The sequence below is a fragment of the Panthera onca genome, chromosome C1 (genome assembly GCF_046562875.1).
Source record: "Panthera onca isolate mPanOnc1 chromosome C1, mPanOnc1 haplotype 2, whole genome shotgun sequence".
Lineage (NCBI taxonomy): Eukaryota > Metazoa > Chordata > Mammalia > Carnivora > Felidae > Panthera > Panthera onca.
In genome coordinates this window covers 81,789,774-81,806,912 of record NC_138346.1, presented here as the reverse complement: position 1 = coordinate 81,806,912, position 17,139 = coordinate 81,789,774, and the positions used below count along the sequence as shown (strand labels likewise).

General features: G+C 43.6%; 1 protein-coding gene across 6 annotated transcripts in view; it reads left to right on the top strand.

Annotated features, from left to right (window-relative positions):
* Positions 1 to 17,139, top strand: part of LYPD6B (LY6/PLAUR domain containing 6B) — a 174,102-nt gene that overhangs the window by 108,395 nt on the left and 48,568 nt on the right. For 3 of the 6 annotated variants that reach the window (XM_060626454.3, XM_060626447.3, XM_060626449.3), the window contains exon 2: positions 16,343 to 16,415. The gene's annotated coding sequence lies outside the window, so the exon portion shown is untranslated. Of the gene's footprint in view, positions 1 to 86; positions 156 to 16,342; positions 16,416 to 17,139 lie in introns of all 6 variants that reach the window. The other 3 variants (XM_060626455.3, XM_060626448.3, XM_060626451.3) reach the window with 2 other exon arrangements.

Genomic DNA, 17,139 nt, shown 5'->3' with positions numbered 1-17,139 from the left:
CATAAAGTGAGAAACCAACCTGAGGATTGGCAAGAACAGAATTCTCTGTTTTTTCTGCCCAAGCCGCTCATCTTAGATCTCTTCAGCAGGTGGACAGCACACAGCCACAGCCTAGGTGGGAGCCTGATGGTGGTCAGCAGGCACTGCCAAGTGAGGTGAGATCCGTTCAACCTGGAGGGTGAGGGTTGTCTCTGTGGAGGTATCACCTGAGCTCAGTCTTGAAAGATGAGCAGGATTTTTCACTTGATATGCATATATTAAGCTTGGACTGGGTACCCGTCACTGTTAGGACTGGGACCCTTGGGTGAAATAAGTTATGCCTTTCACCCTGGGGGAGCTCCCAGTTTGGGGAGGGCACTGATGCTTCAGTGGCTGCAGCCTAGTGCAGGGGATGACCAACCGTGGCCCGTGGGACCCAGGCTATCCTGCCACCTGTTTTTCAGTGGCCCATGAGCTGAGAATGATTTTTATAAGGCAAAGAGCATACAGAGATGGGTATGGGGTCCCCCACCACTGCTTTTTGGGGGGGTGCTTCTGGCTAAAGCAGAGCCCCTATCTGCCCCTTTAGAATAATAGCCTAGTGTTTTATGGGTTAGAATTGCAGCACACTCGTGGGCTACATGGACACGGCTAGATCAGACTGGGGATGTCAAGGAAGTAACCCCCATACGAGGAATTGCAGAACTAAACATCTGAGTCCTTCCACTTGGTATGCCTTCAAATATACCAACTTTCCTCTTTTCCTCCTCTGATTTTTTTTTTCCTTTTAAGACTTATCTTTCATCTGCTCCTTAGAAAACATGGCTTCAGTTGTTCTTGTTGCTGTGTATTGATTGTATTCCTTTTTCTCTCTGTTTCTCTAAAGCAGGGTTTCTTAAATCTATGGCTGGGGCTTCAGGGGTTCTGAGAACCCCTAAAGTGAAAGCCAACCGATGCACCCGTGTTGACCTGGACAGAGGGTTCATGAACCTGTCATTAGAATCTCTAAGAGGTCCATCATTCAAAAATGTTGAGAAACTTTTTTTTAATATTTTTAACGTTTATCTCTCTTTGAGAGAGAGAGAGACTGAGTACAAGTGGGGGAGAGGTAAAGAGAGAGGGGGACCCAGAATCCAAAGCAGGCTCCAGGCTCTGAGCTGTCAGCACAGGGCCCGACGCAGGGCTCGAACTCACGAACCGTGAGATTGTGACCTGAGCTGAATTCAGACACCTGACCGACTGAGCCACCCAGGCACCCTGAGAAACTGTTTTAAAGTGGATTTCTCAAAACCACAGTCAGTCCTGCTGATGCTGGGTCTGACCAGTGCAGAATCAAGCAGAGGGATTGTGAATTCCCTTCTGTTAATCCAGGCCAGGATTACAATAGCTTTGTTCTCTCCTTTGATGTGTAGTGAGAAGCTCCTCTCAAAGTACTATGTTCTTGGGCTCCAGGTGCAGTTTGTGTCTTTCGGGGATACAGGGGTTATCAGAGGATGTCGGTCTGGATGCTCGAGGAAGCAGGATGGAGAAGGATCAAGGTGTCAGTAATTTATTTGGAAGACGCAAGCTCCAGGTGTGGGCACCAGGGAAAAGCAGTGGGACAGGGATGGAGGTGCTGCTCGGGTGTGCTGGCTGGCACCTTTCCACAAGCCATGAAGAACTGTATCTGTCTCCCAGTAGCTTGTTCACCTGGCCCAGCACTTCTCTAGGAGGGTTCCACGGAGGGGCTATCCCTCCAAACGTTCCTAGGAGGGAGAAAGGAGGATGGGTTTATCTGCTGGCCTCACTTCCGTGTCCTTTTCATGTTGGTGACTTTTTCACGTGAAGCGGCAACTCTGCTTTGTCTGAAGCTGGCATTCTCCACCCTTCACAACTTGGTCAAGAAGCTGGGTACTGCACTCCACAGTGTGGCAGTCTCGTCCAAAAGTGTGTGTGTGTGTGTGGGGGTGACCGGTGAAAGTGGAGATGACAGTCACACAAAGGGAAATTGGGGGTAGACTTGACGGAATGAGAGAAGGTACACGAGGCTTAGTTTCTAGTAACAGAAGAGGCAGACCTCTGAAGAAGCAGCAGGTGGAATGGGGGCAGAACCTTCTGGGCAGAGGAAACCTATTACCAAAAGTAAAAGTAAGAGAGTGGCTAGGCAAGGAGCTAGTCCTGCTGAGGTTGTGTGTTCCTCCTCCTAGGCGTCCGTGTGATATTTACTAAGCTTCTAGTCTGTGCCAAGGGGGTATAGGGGTGAACAAGAACAGACATGGTCTCTCCTCTCACAGAGCTTAAAATCCAGTGCCAGAGATGGATATTAATCACTTCATCATACTAGCAAATGTAAAATTGCAACTGTGTTGGGGCGCCTGGGTGGCGCAGTCGGTTAAGCGTCCGACTTCAGCTCAGGTCACGATCTCGCGGTCTGTGAGTTCGAGCCCTGCATCAGGCTCTGGGCTGATGGCTCAGAGCCTGGCGCCTGCTTCCAATTCTGTGTCTCCTTCTCTCTGCCCCTCCCCCCTTCATGCTCTGTCTCTGTCTGTCTCAAAAATAAATAAACGTTAAAAAAAAAAATTAAAAAAAAAAGTAAAAATAAAAAAAAAATAAAAATAAAATTGCAACTGTGTTAAGCACTCCCAGGAGAATGAAAAGTAGACTTCTTTGAGAGCCTTTACTAGATAGAGTTGAGGACAGTGAGAGAGGTCGGAGAAGGCTTTCCAGGCAAAATGGCTCACAAACTGAAATAGGAAGGACTGGTAAGAGCTAAGGGCAAGAGAAAGAGATGGGAGAGCTTTCTAGATTGGGGGACACCATGTCCAAAGGCTTTGTGGTAGGGTGGAACATGGAAAAGGTGAAGGTCAGGGAGGAGGCCAATGTGACCAGAGCAGATAGAGCACCAAGGAGAACGTTTGGGGTGGAGATTGGGTGTATGTGGCTGGGCCATGCCAGGCTGTGTGAAAGGAGTTTCTCTTTTCTCTGAGGAGCAATGGGAAATTGCTAGAGGAATTTAAGTAAAATGTTATAATCACATTAGGGGTAATTTGGAAAATCCAGGCAAGAAAACCCCCAGATTTTGTAGACCCTCTGAGCTTGAGACTGTCCTATGAGAACTGTGGCTTTTGGAGCCATTCCTGAAAAACTCAAATATTAACGACCCCAAGGATGTGAAGGAAAAACGACTCCAGGAAAATCCCTGAAGTAACAAACAAGAGGCATTAGAGACTTTTGGACTGGTAGCTGTGGGAGACCCTCACACTAACTTGGTGGCCCTAGGAACATTTTTCAAAGTGATACAGAGCTTTTTTTTTTTTTTTTTTAAAGACTTTATCTCTTAGACTTCCTAGCAACATTGTCTAGTAGGGAGAGAAACTGGGGGTGCCCACATGGAAAGTTCTAGAACTGAATGTGGAATACAGACCTCTTTCTGAGGCCCCATCTCACCAGTGGTAATGCTGGGTGATGGGCAGGTGAAAGGCTTCTCCCACTCAGTCTTGGACCAGGACTCTGTACGGGAAGGTGCACAATCCCAGGTTCTTAATGGTTCCTTCCTCCCGAGCATTGACTCAAATTCTGTTTGAGAATTACTGTGCCTGAGCCTCCAACGCCTATTCTGCTTCTAGGAGCTTTGGGGATCGTTTTGTGGCCCATAACTCTGTACATTCAAAACAAAGCAAAGCAGAAACCCATGGTGAAGCAATTTGAGAAAGAATTTTTTTCAGTATAACTACCAAGTTACCTTTGGCTTGTGATAAACAGAATAATTCAACTCATTAGCCCAGGAGAAGGTATCTCTGAAGGGCAGCCTTTCTATCTCTTGAAAAGCTTTGAACAGAATTTAAATTAATTCTTATTTGGCAGAACTTATTTATGTATTGTGATTACCTCCAGTCAGAACAAATTGTCTGACGACAGGAAGCCTTAGGATTGGGTAAAGCAGGTTTGGCTGATTGCAAATGTATGCACATGAGCCCGTGTGTGTGTGTGTGTGTTCGTGTTCTTCTCTAATCAAGTCAGTGATGTTAGTAGTCACATGTTTGAGCTGTGAGTACTTGCAATTCTTCCTTTTTCCTTTAGGGTATTTCTAGATGGCTGCAAGAGCAGATCTCTCCTGACCCATTAATCTATGTAGTTTCGGTGTGCAAGCAGTGATAGGGTAATATCTGTATGCAAGGTTCCAATTCCTCACATTCCCTGGAGTGCTCTGCATTTTCTCTTTTGAACTGGGTAGCTGCATGTGAGAAGTTGATTTAACACATCAAATCTTGGATATCCCTTCTAAAAAGCTTTTAGGTACACTCTAAACTGTTACATTTTCCCTAGAAGATGTTGAGAAAGGAAGAGGGCCTATTTCAAGGCTCTTACCTTTTTTTTGAGTCATAGACCCCTTTGGGAATCTGGTAATACCTCTGAGTGCTCTCCTCGAAAGAATGTCTAGGCTCATACTTCCTTGGCCTGTCTCTTTCTTGCTCTTAGCTCCAGGCTCCATGTAAGTCTAGAACTGCCAGGCCTTTTGATTTTGTAAGACAAGTTAGAAATACAGATTTGTGTGTGTGGGTTTTTAAAAAAAATCATTTCTTTAATGGAAAAAAAAAGTGGCCAAATTAATCTCTCTCCAGGCCACTGTAGTTTCTAGATAGTTCTAGAGTCTTCATCTTCCATAGGGTCTCTGAGTTTTCCATGTGATGTGTTTGTTTAGTTTCGCTTCACTTTTTCATGTGGTAGGCTTTCCTCAAATGTGTGGTGATCCTTGACTGAAAATTCAGTGTGAATGGGTGAGGAGTATATACAGATGCTTCTCTTTTTCAGAGAAGAATTATCCAGTCAACAAGGGAGGAGGGGTGGGGTGGGACATGAAGGGAGACCAGGAGGGAGAATGCATGTCTTCCTATAGTTGGATGCTACTGTTATAGGAGCAGCTTTTTTAGTATGTAGATTATTGCTAAACTCCCAGTTGTCAGTTTTATACTTCATCCCACTGTTCAGTGTGCCCAACACTTCTGAATCCAGAGAATCTTCTTGTTAAATTTTTCCAAAATACAAAGCCCTAGTCTTCTGTAGGAGATGAAGAGATGCTCCAAAGGTCTAAATTGCTCTGCTTTTAAATAATTGCTGTTTTCAACCTGGGATTGACCCCCGCCTTCTTGCTACTGGGTGTTCTCAGGCATTGAATCTCTGAAGAATTCTACAGAAATAAGTCTTTTCAGTTTCTTTACTGCTGGTTCCTTTCTCATATTCTACTTACTCAGATCTCCTGTTTTAAACCCTAAAATTATTATCCCTCCACTATTTTTTTTTTTTTTTTGACTGCAAGTTTCAACACTGAAGAGTAGCTTAATGTTGCTGCTTCTGGTATTTTTCAGGCCATATCACACTGTGACCTCTCCCGCCATGATCGCTACTACTCCGTGGAAGGTCCTGATTGTCCAGTTTTGCAATCTCTCTCGGTCCTCCTCTTTATCACACTCAGGTCATGGTGGATTCTTGACCCTTGAGCCTTCCTGTGGCTTCCTGATTCCGGTGGCCCTTCTACTCCTGGCCACTTCTCTGTCTCATCACCTTGCTCTTCATGTGCTCTGCCCTAAATACATGCATCCCTGAAGGACATGCCCAAGGGTCTCTTCTCTCTCTTCTGAAACAAACGTATCCAGCTCCAGGTGCACGGCTGTTACTTGTAAGTAGGGAATCCTGGATCTGTGTTAAGATCCCCGACCCTCTCCCTTGATTTAATCTAGCTCCTATAAATGCTTGTTAGAGATACTTATGTGAAGAACCTGCAGAAATCTCAGATGCACATGTCTAAAACCAAATCCATCTTTTCTCCCACGGGCAGCTCTTTGGTTTCTGTGTTTTCCATTTTTGTTAAGCGTGTCACTGTCCTCCAACTCATTCAAGTTAAAATCCTTAGGGCCATTTATTACTTACAACTTCTCACCCCAGATTCTAATTCATTGCAGGTTTCTATTGCTTTTACCTTCACAGGGTATCAAAATCTGTCTTTTTTTTTTTTTTTTTTTAATTCAATTTAGTCAACAACAGTGTTGTCTTGGCTTCAGGAGTAGAACGCTATGATTCATTTCTTACATATGACACCCAGTGCTCATCCCACAAAGTGCTCTCCTTAATGCCCATCACCCATTTAACCTATCCCCCTACTCACCTCCCCTCCAGCAACCCTCAGTTCTCTGTATTTAAGAGTCTCCTATGGTTTGCCTCCCTCTGTTTTTATCTTATTTTCCTTCCCTTACACTACATTTATCTGTTGTGTTTTTCAAATTCCATTGATGAGTGAAATCATATGACATTTGTCCTTCTCTGCCTGATTTGTTGTGCTAAGCATAATACCCTCTAGTTCCATCCACGTTGTTGCAAATGGCAAGATTTCATTTTTTTTTCATTGCTGAATAGTATTCATTTGTGTATATATACCACATCTTTCTCCATTCATCAGTCAATGGACGTTTGGGCTCTTTTCATAATTTGGCTATTGTTGATAGTGCTGCTATAAATATAGCACATGTGCCTTTTCAAATCAGCACTCCTGTATCCTTTGGATAAATACCTAGTAGTACAATTGCTGGATTGTAGGGTAGTTCTATGTCCCCTGTCTTTTGTTAACATTTGCATTGACCTTGCTTAGGACTGCGTCACCCCTGCTTGAATTATCATTCTTGCTGTTCTTCCTACCTCTGCTTGGTCTTCTCTTTGGTTCATCTTCTACTCCCGTGACTCCCCAGTCCAGGTCTGGTGACATCAAAATGAACAGGAAGTTTTTAAAAACTTCATATTTCTAGACACCTCTGCTCAGGGACTGTGATTCATTAGATCTAGGTGGGGTGCAGGGATCTGAATTTTTAAAGATTCTTCCAGTGAGTAAGGCAAATTTAGAGCAATATTTGCTAAATGTATTGTGATTTTAATACAAAAAGCAATATTATATAGTTTTTATGGACATACACATGTATCTACGTGTTTCTTTCTTTGTATCAACATGGACCAGAAGGATATGCACTGAAGGGAAGTGTTTATTTCTGGGGAAGGGAGCGAAAAGGAGCTCAAGAATATTTGTCTTATTTATCTTAAAAAGTCTGAAGCCAAAATGGCGAAGCATCAATGCGATTTTATTGCGAATGGAGAATTGTCATATTACGTGTACTTTCCTTCTATATTAAGCAATTTTGGAGCTCTACAGATGATTCTGATACCTATCCAGTTCAGGTCCTGTAGTACTGTATAAGTGCTCATCTAAAGATGCAGATGTGACCACATCACACCTGTTTGAAAGCCTTCCATGACGCCCATCTCCTACAGAGTCCATTTCAAATTCCTTGGCATAGTATTCGAGATGCTGGCCTACCTTTCTAGCCTTGTCTTCCGTTACCCACCATTCAGTCAGTGGGCCAGAAAGCTCTGTTCTTCATGGAAGCTGAAAAATGCCGTTTGCTTTCCCTGGGCTCTTGTACAGATGCTGCTGCTTCTGTACTTTATTCTCTTCCCTGATGAACCACTTTTTACTCATTTTTTATTCTTCAAGATCTCTCTTAGGTTCTACTTCTTCTAGGAAACTCTTTTCCTTTTAAAATTCCCTTTCTGTATTTCCCACAGAATTTCATCTATATTGCTTCTATGATGTGTATAATATTGTATTAGCCTTTGTTATCCACCTTTGTGTGTCCCTGTCCTCAAATGTAACCTGCTTGAAGGCAGAGACTATATTATTTCCTTGATGTATCTTTTCTTAAGTGTCTTTATTTTGAGAGAGAGCCATGAGTAACAGAGGGGAAGAGAGAGGGGGAGAGAGACAGAGAGAGAGGATCCCAAGATGACAGCACTGCACTGTCAGTGTGGAACCAGACGCAGGGCTTGATCCCACAAACCATGAGATCATGACCCGAGCCAAAATCAAGAGTTAGATGCTTAACCGGCTGAGCCACCCAGGCGCCCCTCAATATAACTTTTATTGATCAGCTATTTCTGAGCACATGTGACATGCAAGGTGCTGTTCTAGATTATGGGGGAGATGGACATGAGTAAAGCAGAGTTCTACCCAGACTCTGTTACAAGTTTTGTGACAAGTGTTCAAGTCTCTACAGGGAGGGGAGAGAACATGCCTTCTCTGTCTGGCAGACTTTTAAATTTTAAAAGTCCAATGTGGTTGATGAAACTCACTAAAGACTCATAGATGAGTTGTCTTTTGAGTTGAGCTATTCTGTGTAAGACATGGACAGGGGGACATAAGTCAAGATAGAAGCTTGTTGAATTAATGAATAAATCCTAGGCAGAGGGACTTGAAAGTCTTGGAGGAACTTTGAGTTCTACTTAAGATCACTCAATGATTTACTTCCACTGCCTCTGGACCAAGTGGAGGGGAGCAGTGGAAAATAAGGCTGAGGGTGGGTTTGGGCTCATTCTACTGGACCTGGATGCTAAACTGTACAGAGATTGGGCTTCATTTGGTTAGATGCCACTGAAAGTTTGGGGACAGGGTTGCGGCATGCTTGGGCTCTGTTGAAAGCAGCAGCGTAGGGCATGGTAGTTAAGGAAGCTGGCAGAGCAGGTAGGAGACAGGAGAATCAAGCTGGGGGCAGGCTGGTTAGGCATCAGGGCTGGAAAAGAGAGGACAGGCATAAGTACTTTTGTAGAATAGAACTGATTGAACTGTACTTCATCACTGCGAATTATGGAGCTGATTGGAACTGGGGAGCAAGTAGGTGAAGGCCCTTGACCATGACTCAAAGAGTTCAGCCTGGGTCCTGAGTAGGAAATGAGTCCATTAATATGAAGAAGAGCATTGGGAAGAAGATGGGGTCTTCTGGTACAGAGGATATGTTCTGACTTCGAATTTTAGTAGGTTTAATAGTATTCTCCAAACTAGATATATCTAGGTCCTAACCCCCAGTACCTGTGAATGTGACCTTATTTGGAAATAGGGTCTCTGTGGGTCACATGGGTGGCCCAGTCATTTAAAGGTCTAACTCTTGATTTCAGCTTGGATCATGATCTCTCAGTCATGAGATAGAGCCCTGAGTCGACCCCTGTGTCAGGCTCTTTGCTGGGGATGGAGACTGCTTAAGATTCTCTCCCTCTCTCTGCTCCTCCTCTGCTCATGCGCTGGCATGTGCTCTCTTTCTCAAAAAAAAAAAAGTCTTTGCAGATGTAAACAAGTTAAGGATTTTAGGATAAGCTAATGCTGGATTTAGGGTGAGCCTTAGGCCCAGCGGCAGGTGTCCTGAGAAGAGAGAGGGGGATGTGACCAGAACCCCAGGAAAAGGGCATGGGCAGATAGAGGTACAGAGTGTAGGTACAGTTATACAGACACACACAACGGAGTGTCAGCAGCCACCAGAGAGTAGGAGGGACATGGGCTCTCTCTGAGCTTCCAGAGGGCTTTGGCCCTGCTGACACCTTGATTTTGGACTTCTGGCCTTCAGAACTGTGAGAAAATAAACATTTGTTGTTTCAAGTCACTGAATTTGTGGTATTTTGTTACAGCAGTCCTAGGAAACATACAGATATGTTCAGATTTTAAAACAGGACACGAATTTACCAACCTTGAAGCTCATCTGCAATTTTGCTGTCTTCTATGATAGATCCACTGGATCCTCTGTGGACATTCTTGTGATGATCCTGTTGGTGTTCTCAGTTCGGTGAGGGGGTGGGGGTCAGAGAGAGGAGGGAGTTGTGTTTTTTATTAAATGAAGCAGGTAGAGTGGATGTTCTTCTTTCCAGGAAAAACTGTTTCAAAAGCAAGCAGCAAAAAAAAAGTTAATGAACCCTTACCGAGTTTGCATTTTGTGTCCAACGCTATTCTCAGCCCCAAAAAGGAGATAAGAATAAGATTCTCTATGGACTCTTGAGGTGCTCACAACTCAGTATTTGAAACAGAGCCATTAGCAAAGTGAATGTGTAATAAGTTGTTAGAGGTGTAAGGAAGATTGACCTGGATAAGGAACCTTTTATTTTATTTTATTTTATTTTATTTTATTTTATTTTATTTTAATTAATTGGATACTTAAATATTCATCATTGAGTTTCAGATTCTGTGACAGAGTCACTCAACAGTATGTGTCCCTTGATTCCATTAAGGTCAAATTACCCCTTGGTTGAAGGCGATGCATGCTGATTTAACAGCAGAGCCCTGGAATTTGTAGGCTGAGAAATCATCCTTCCTTTTCTCACTTCCTTGCTAGGAAAATGCTGTGCAGCCCGCAGAATCAGCAGGGGGTGGGAGCACAATCACCCTCCGGTAATGGGAACTGAATAAATTCAAGTGCTGTCTTATCTAAATGGTTTGACAAGTTCCCATTCGCCTGGCTAATTGCATCAGTCTGTTCTCCTTTTTCTTCCATGGGGCTGGGACTTGGCAGGCTTGAGTGTTAGCCTGAGTGTTAGTGGTCCCCTGCCACTGGAATGCACCCTGGACAGGAGCCCCCACCCCATGACCACAGTCCAGAGAGGACCCAGGAGCCTTGTTTGCTGACCCCAGGAGTGCTTGGGGGTATTACTTCTAATAGATTTCACATTTGTTTCAGGACACTCCAGGCAAAGCCGTGTGGAGCTTGTGTTGGCTTGGGGAGGTGGCCAGAGCGAGACTGAGAGCTGGAGGAAACTAACGGAGCTGGAACATGAGCACAGGCTAGGTGCCCCCTTGTGCCTCCTCTGTCACTGGTGACTTACTGCCAACAGTCCAGTCTCTGGTTCAGTCTGTGGTTCCTCCCCTGAGTGCAATGCAGTCTCCTTCAAGCCATAGCACCTGGAGCCAGACCCAATGCCTACCTATGCTATAGGCTAAACATTATCTATGGAGAACGAAAATTAGGCTATGGTGTTCATGGCTCCCAGCGCTAACAAAGGACTTCGGCTCTCCTGTATGAACTTCTCCAGTGAAGTAGAAAGTAATTACTTGTAATCATCTTGAGACAACTGGGAGTCCTCTTGCCCCTGATAATCTCTTGCTCTGGACTTGTTTCTGTAATGTACAAGGCTCTCTGGTGCCCAACCTCTCCTTTCCTTTTAAAAAGAGAGGGAACTAATGTGGGTTAAGGCATCTGAGCCAGCCTTAGGTATTAAGGCAAGAGAAATTTAGACATGGTTTCTGGGAAAAGTATCTTAAAAATTGTTTGCAGGCTGACTTCTGGTTAGTAGAGAGCATTTGGGAAAGGCAGAGAGAGTTCCTATAGTTTTGGAAGTCGGAGGTCTTGGGACAGGCATTGGTCCCCTGTTTTATAGTTGGGGTCCTCAGGGTATTTGTGAGGTGTTCTTACTTGTCACTTTGGATTTAGAGATTGCCCTGGTTGGGGATAAGGAAATGAATGACAGCGAGGCCCTTAAGAGGAGTAGGAGACAAGAGTGTCCTTGCCACCTGTACAGTCTCCTCTCTGGAAATCAGAGGAGAAAGAAAAGGGGAAGGAGTATTAGTTGTCTTGGGCTGCCATAATAAGTACCACAGACTAGGTGGCATAATCAACAGAAATCTCTTATCTCACAGTTCTGGAGCCTGGAAGTCTGAGATGAACGTGTAGGCAGGTTTGGTTTCTTCTGAGGTCTCTCTCCTTTACTTCCCATGGTCCTCTTTGCCCTGTGTCGTCACATGATCTCCCCTCTGTACAGGTCTGTGTCTAAATTATTTCTTATAAGGACAGCAGTCGTATTGGTTTAGGGCCCACCCTAAGCACCTCATTTTAATTTAATCACCTATTTAAAGACCTTGTCTCTAAGTATAGTCACATTCTGAGGTACCAGGGGGTTAGGACTTCAACATATGAATTTTGGAGGAAAGAGGATACAGTTCAGCCCATAACAGAAAGTAATTGGCATTCTACCAAGTTCAAGTTTAATTTTGTATCTTCTGATGAACCCTGATTGCCTTATTGGGTTCTCATCTTTGAAAATGGATCCAGGCCACGGGACAATATTTTTGAGAGTATGTGTGTGTTTACACACAAGAAAGGTTTGAATGAACTTAACAAAAGTTGGAGGATCTGAATGATTACCACAGATGAAATTTTCATACTCAGGTTGTGCCCCCATCCACATCCCAAATGCATATTATTGATGCCCTTGGAAGAAGGGTAGAGTAATTACTTGTGACAGAGAACTGAGTGCCTTCTCATGCTGGGGTTTCCTGATTAGACTAATTGGAGATCCTTCACTTTAGCATCCTACTTTCAGCCTGTTTGGGCCGGCTTCTACAACCCATGGAAATATCTCTTGTTTCAGAGCCAATGGACTCTTTACCTATATACTAAAAGGCACAATCTTAACAGTGTTCATTTTGTGTTTATTTACAAAAAACTCTTGCTTTTGAAGTCTGTCTTAAAAAACATACAGGAAGGGGGCATCTAGGTGGCTCATTTGGCTGAGTGTCTGACTTCGGCTCCGGTCACGATCTTTCATTTCTTGAGTTTGAGCCCCATATTGGGCTTGCTGCTGTCAGCTCAGACCCCACTTCAGATCCTCTCTCTCTCTCCCTCTCTCCCTCCCTGACTTGTGTACTTTCAAAATAAGTATTTAATTTTTTTTAATGTTCATTTTTGAGAGACAGAGACACGTGCTTAGTCGGACGCTTAACCCACTGAGCCACCCAGGTGCCCCTCACGATAAATAAAACATTAAAAACACACAGGAGGAACTCCAGGCTAAATTGTCTATATTTTTGTAAAACCACTTTTGTTGGTCGGATGACATAGTCCCCGTCAACCGAACACAAAAGTAGTAATGAACTTCAGCTCAGCCAATTGTTAACAATCTGGGGTGACAGCAGATCCTCCCAGCTGAGAAGTCTATGCCGAACGAAGTGGCCTCGATCCTCTGTGGTTCTTGATTTTTGCCTGCGATTCCCTCATCAGTGTACAGAATTGGTTGTTTCTCGTCAACTTCCCATGGACGTCTTTTGATGACTCATCCTGGGCCACTTTTGTGAATTCAGGTATGTGGTGGCGTCCCCCCTTGGCACCACCTGCTCTTTTATACCCTCGAAAGGTGAAAACCGGAGTGAGGTGCAGGTTCTCGCTTTCTCTTTCAACTGTTACACTGTCTTGCTGGGGAGGTGCTGTGGAAACACCCATGTTTCCACACAGAAGGCTTGTTCCCTGATGGATGTGCCGAGAAATGCAAAGCTGATGCATGGCAAGCCAGCTACGGGAAGATGTGCTTTTCTAGTTAATTCTGTCAGGGTATTTTATCTGCAGGGATGGAAGTTTCTGGCTGTTGACATCAGCTGCTCGGCTAGAAGCTCATTATCACTGGGTCGGGGGTCAAGAATGACACTGTGTAAGCTGTGGGCACCATGATAAGAAGCACTGTGGAGCACACTGGCCGCATAGTGGGGGTACTCTGGTCTCACTTCAGCTTTGAACATGAAGAACATTCATTAAGATTGTGCGGGAGATTCCCCTAACCCTTAGGGAGGAAAAACTACTTAGACTTTTGTTTCCTTGCTGCTGCTACCGGTTCTGAAATGAGGATTCATGTGATTAATTGGCTCCTTGTGGAGTAGCACTTCTGGCTCTTACATACTGTTCTTAGAATAAAGTTAATGTTTAAAAAAATCAAACTTCTCACATTGTAAATATTCAATACTTGTTGAATTAATTATATTAAAAAATCATTCCAGGGTAAACAAAACATGGTAAATACTAGCAATGGAATATTATTCAGCCATAAAAAATGGAATTCTGGTACATGGTCTAACATGGATGGACCTTGAAAACATGCTACGTGAAATACTCGATGGGCAAATATTACATTGCTTCACTCATGTGAGGTACCAAATAGACCAACTTAACAGACAGGAAGTAGGATAGGTGTTACCCGGGGCTGTAGGAGGGGGCGGTGGGGTCTCATTGTTAATGGATACAGACATTCTGTTTGGGATAATGAAAAAGTTCCGGAAATGGATGGTGGTGATGGTTGGATGACATTGTGGATATAGTTAGTGCCACACACAGTTTTACACTTAAAAACAGTTAAAATAGGGGAGCCTGGGTGGCTCAGTTAAGCGTCTGCCTCCTGATTTTGGTTCAGGTCATGATTTCACGGTTTGTGGGTTCTAGCCCCATGTGGGCTCTGTGTGGACAGTGCAGAGCCTGCTTGGGTTTTTCTCTCTCCCTCTCTCTTTGACCCTCATGTGCATGTGTGAGTTCTCTCTCTCAAAAATAAACTTAAAAAATAGTTAAAATAGTAAATTTTTTATTATGTATATTTTACCACAATAAAAAAGTCTTGAAAATTGATTCCAGTGCAGGAAGGGTCTATAAGACTTCTACAGACTCAAACATATAAAAGTTAAACATTCCCTTTTTTAGACATGCATTGCCTGAGCTTTATTAACCTATCTGAAGGCAGTTTTTCAGTGGCTCTGCCCCTGATCATCAGTAGAGAAAACCTTTACTCTAGGCAGTTGCCAGGGAACACAGCCTAAGGTAGTATAGGCCACTTCCCACCCAGCTTTGCAGTGGAGAAATATTTCTGGGAAATATCTCAAAGGATATGGGGTTCATTAACTCTTCCAGAAATTCTCATTTTTATCCCTGGATCAAGCCAGATGATCAGATTGCTGTGTGCTTGGGCTTCTTTTTGGCCTTGTTAAATCATGTTAGTGAATTGTGCTTTGGCATCATGTCTCACTGAGGGATGCAGTAAGAGGCATTATAGGAGACTCTCTATATACGTAGGCCCTTCTAATTACTTTGCCTCCTGACCCTTCAGTGTGGATGTTAAAGGATACTTGAAGAATTTACCCAAGGAGGGGAAGGTTAACACCTGGAGAGATTTTCTTTCTTCTTTCTTCCTCCTCCTCCTGTTTTTCTTCCTGCTCCTCCTGTTCCTCCTCCTCCTCCTGCTCCTCCCTGTCCCTCCTCCTCCCTCCTCCTCCTTCTTCTTTGTTTATTTTGAGAGGGTGGGAGGGCACAAAATCCCAAGAGAGGGAGATAGAGAATCCCAAGTAGGCTCGTGCTGTTAGTGCAGAGCCCAACATGGGGCTTGAACTCACAAACCGTGAGATCATGACCTGAACCGAAACCCAAGAGTCAGATGCTTAACCAACTGAGCCACCCAGGCACCCACCTTGGGAGAAATTTCTTAACAACAAAAAAGGCTAACAGTCTTGAAGTGCTTACATTGTATTTTATCTGCAAGTCCATGTGATTATCCTGTGTCTTTTTTCTTCATTGTGTTGGCCGATAGGATGCTCAGAACCTAATTTATCAACCACATCAAGAAATAGTTTAATACCTTACAAAATACATTTCTGTGGACTAACTTTCCTCATGCTCTAGTCTCTTTTCTGTATTGTCCTCATGTTGTATACATATTTTATAAATTAAGGCATTTTTTTCTTGACATTAGATGGTATATTAGAGTTCTGCAGAGAAACCTGACCAATAAGGTGCGTGTGGGTGTGTGTCTAGCGATTGATCAATAGATTGATTTTTAAGGAATTGACTCCCATGATTATGGAGGCTGGCAAGTCCAAAATTTGCAGGGCAGGCTGGAGACACAGGGAAGAGTTCATGTCCTAATCTCAAGTCCAAAGGTGCATAGAGGCAGCATTCTCTCTTCCTAAAGGAACTTCAGTCTTTTCTCTTAAGGCTTCAGCTGGTTGGATGAGGCTCACCCATGCCACCAGGGATAATCTGCTTTACCCAGTCTACTGATGTGAATGTTAATCACATCTAAAAAATACCTTTACAACAATGTCTACACTTGTGTTTGACCAAACAACTGGGCACCATAGCCCAGTCAAGTTGATTAAACACATGAAATTGGCATCACAGATGAGGGCTATAAGTATATAATAGGATTTCCTTAGAATTGGGCACAATTGTTGTCTTTTACATTTGCAGATTTGAGTGCTTGTAGAAGAAGATTGCACTTCCCTCCCACCCCCTTATTTGGGTTCAAGTCTCGTGTTGTCATTATTTCATCAGCTGGTAGGGCCGTCTTCCAAAGCAGGGTTAGTTAAATGGCATAGAGTCTTCTTTGTGTGTGGACGTGTTGAGTGTGTGAATGCTCTGACCTGCCAACATACCCTGATATATGTAAGTGTTATACAAAGTTCTGCCAGCTCCTTGGTAAACAGCCATTTTTGTGGAGGGACGTGATGAAGTGTATGATTTCACCAGTTATTACCATTCCCAATTAGGCCCCAGGTGTGTGTTAATAAAAAAGTTAGCTCACTCTCTGTAACTTTAACAGTCTCACCTGACTTGATTCCAGGGATTTCATTCATTTGTATTGTTCAATTGATTATGTTGCTGCTGTTGTAGTCCGAAAGGTCTTCAAACATCCAGAGACCTGCTTTTTGTTAGAAAACATTCCAGATGTGGAGGAATGTAACTCTTCGCCAGCAGTTCTTACCTTATCTTTTTATCTTTGGTAGGCTGGTTACTTTGTTTGGGCACAGACCTCATCACCATTGGAGAGAGGAGCCTGACAGCCGTGTTCTCTCTGAGGTAAGAATGGAAGCGATTACAGACAGTCGTTGGCTTTTCATTTGGGAGCTCAGGGTTAGATGATCAGGGATCCACGCGGACTCTGGAACATCTTGGGACTCTACCTTTTCCCTGTCTCCTGGGTGATTTGCCATGTTTTCTAGTCCATCCTAACCATGCGTTGCTCACTTGGTCCTGGGATTTGGAAGGCAGATTTTGGCTTAAGTCCTGTTTCTGGTGAACCCAAGGAGGGAGTCCCCATGCCCAGGGAATGATTAGTGGATGAAAGACTTCTCTGTTTCCCACATACTAATTTGGTCAATTACAAGAGCATCTTCTAGAGGAACTATCCCACTGATGGGGGCAGGAATATGTGGGGGATAGGGAGTGATGCTCAGAAATGTCTATATCAAGTGAAATACATTGCTAACTCTCCTTAGTTAACTGTGTGCATAAAGTATTGAGCATTTGTAATTATAGAACATTTAAATGTTAAAGATTAGAAAATATTTCCTGATCCAAAAGAGGATGAAGGTGTTACCCCAACAAAGAAGAGGCAAGAGCATGTTTGTCTACTTGGGCATGTTTAAAGTTGTACGTTTTACTGAGGACTGCTTTTTATTTCATTCGTTTTTGCCCTTGTGGGTTTAGGTATGGTGCTTAATACACATGTTGACCAGGTTCATTTGTCAGGCCTCTCTTTTCTCAGTGAAAAAAACCAAAAAACAAAACTGAATCTGAGGTC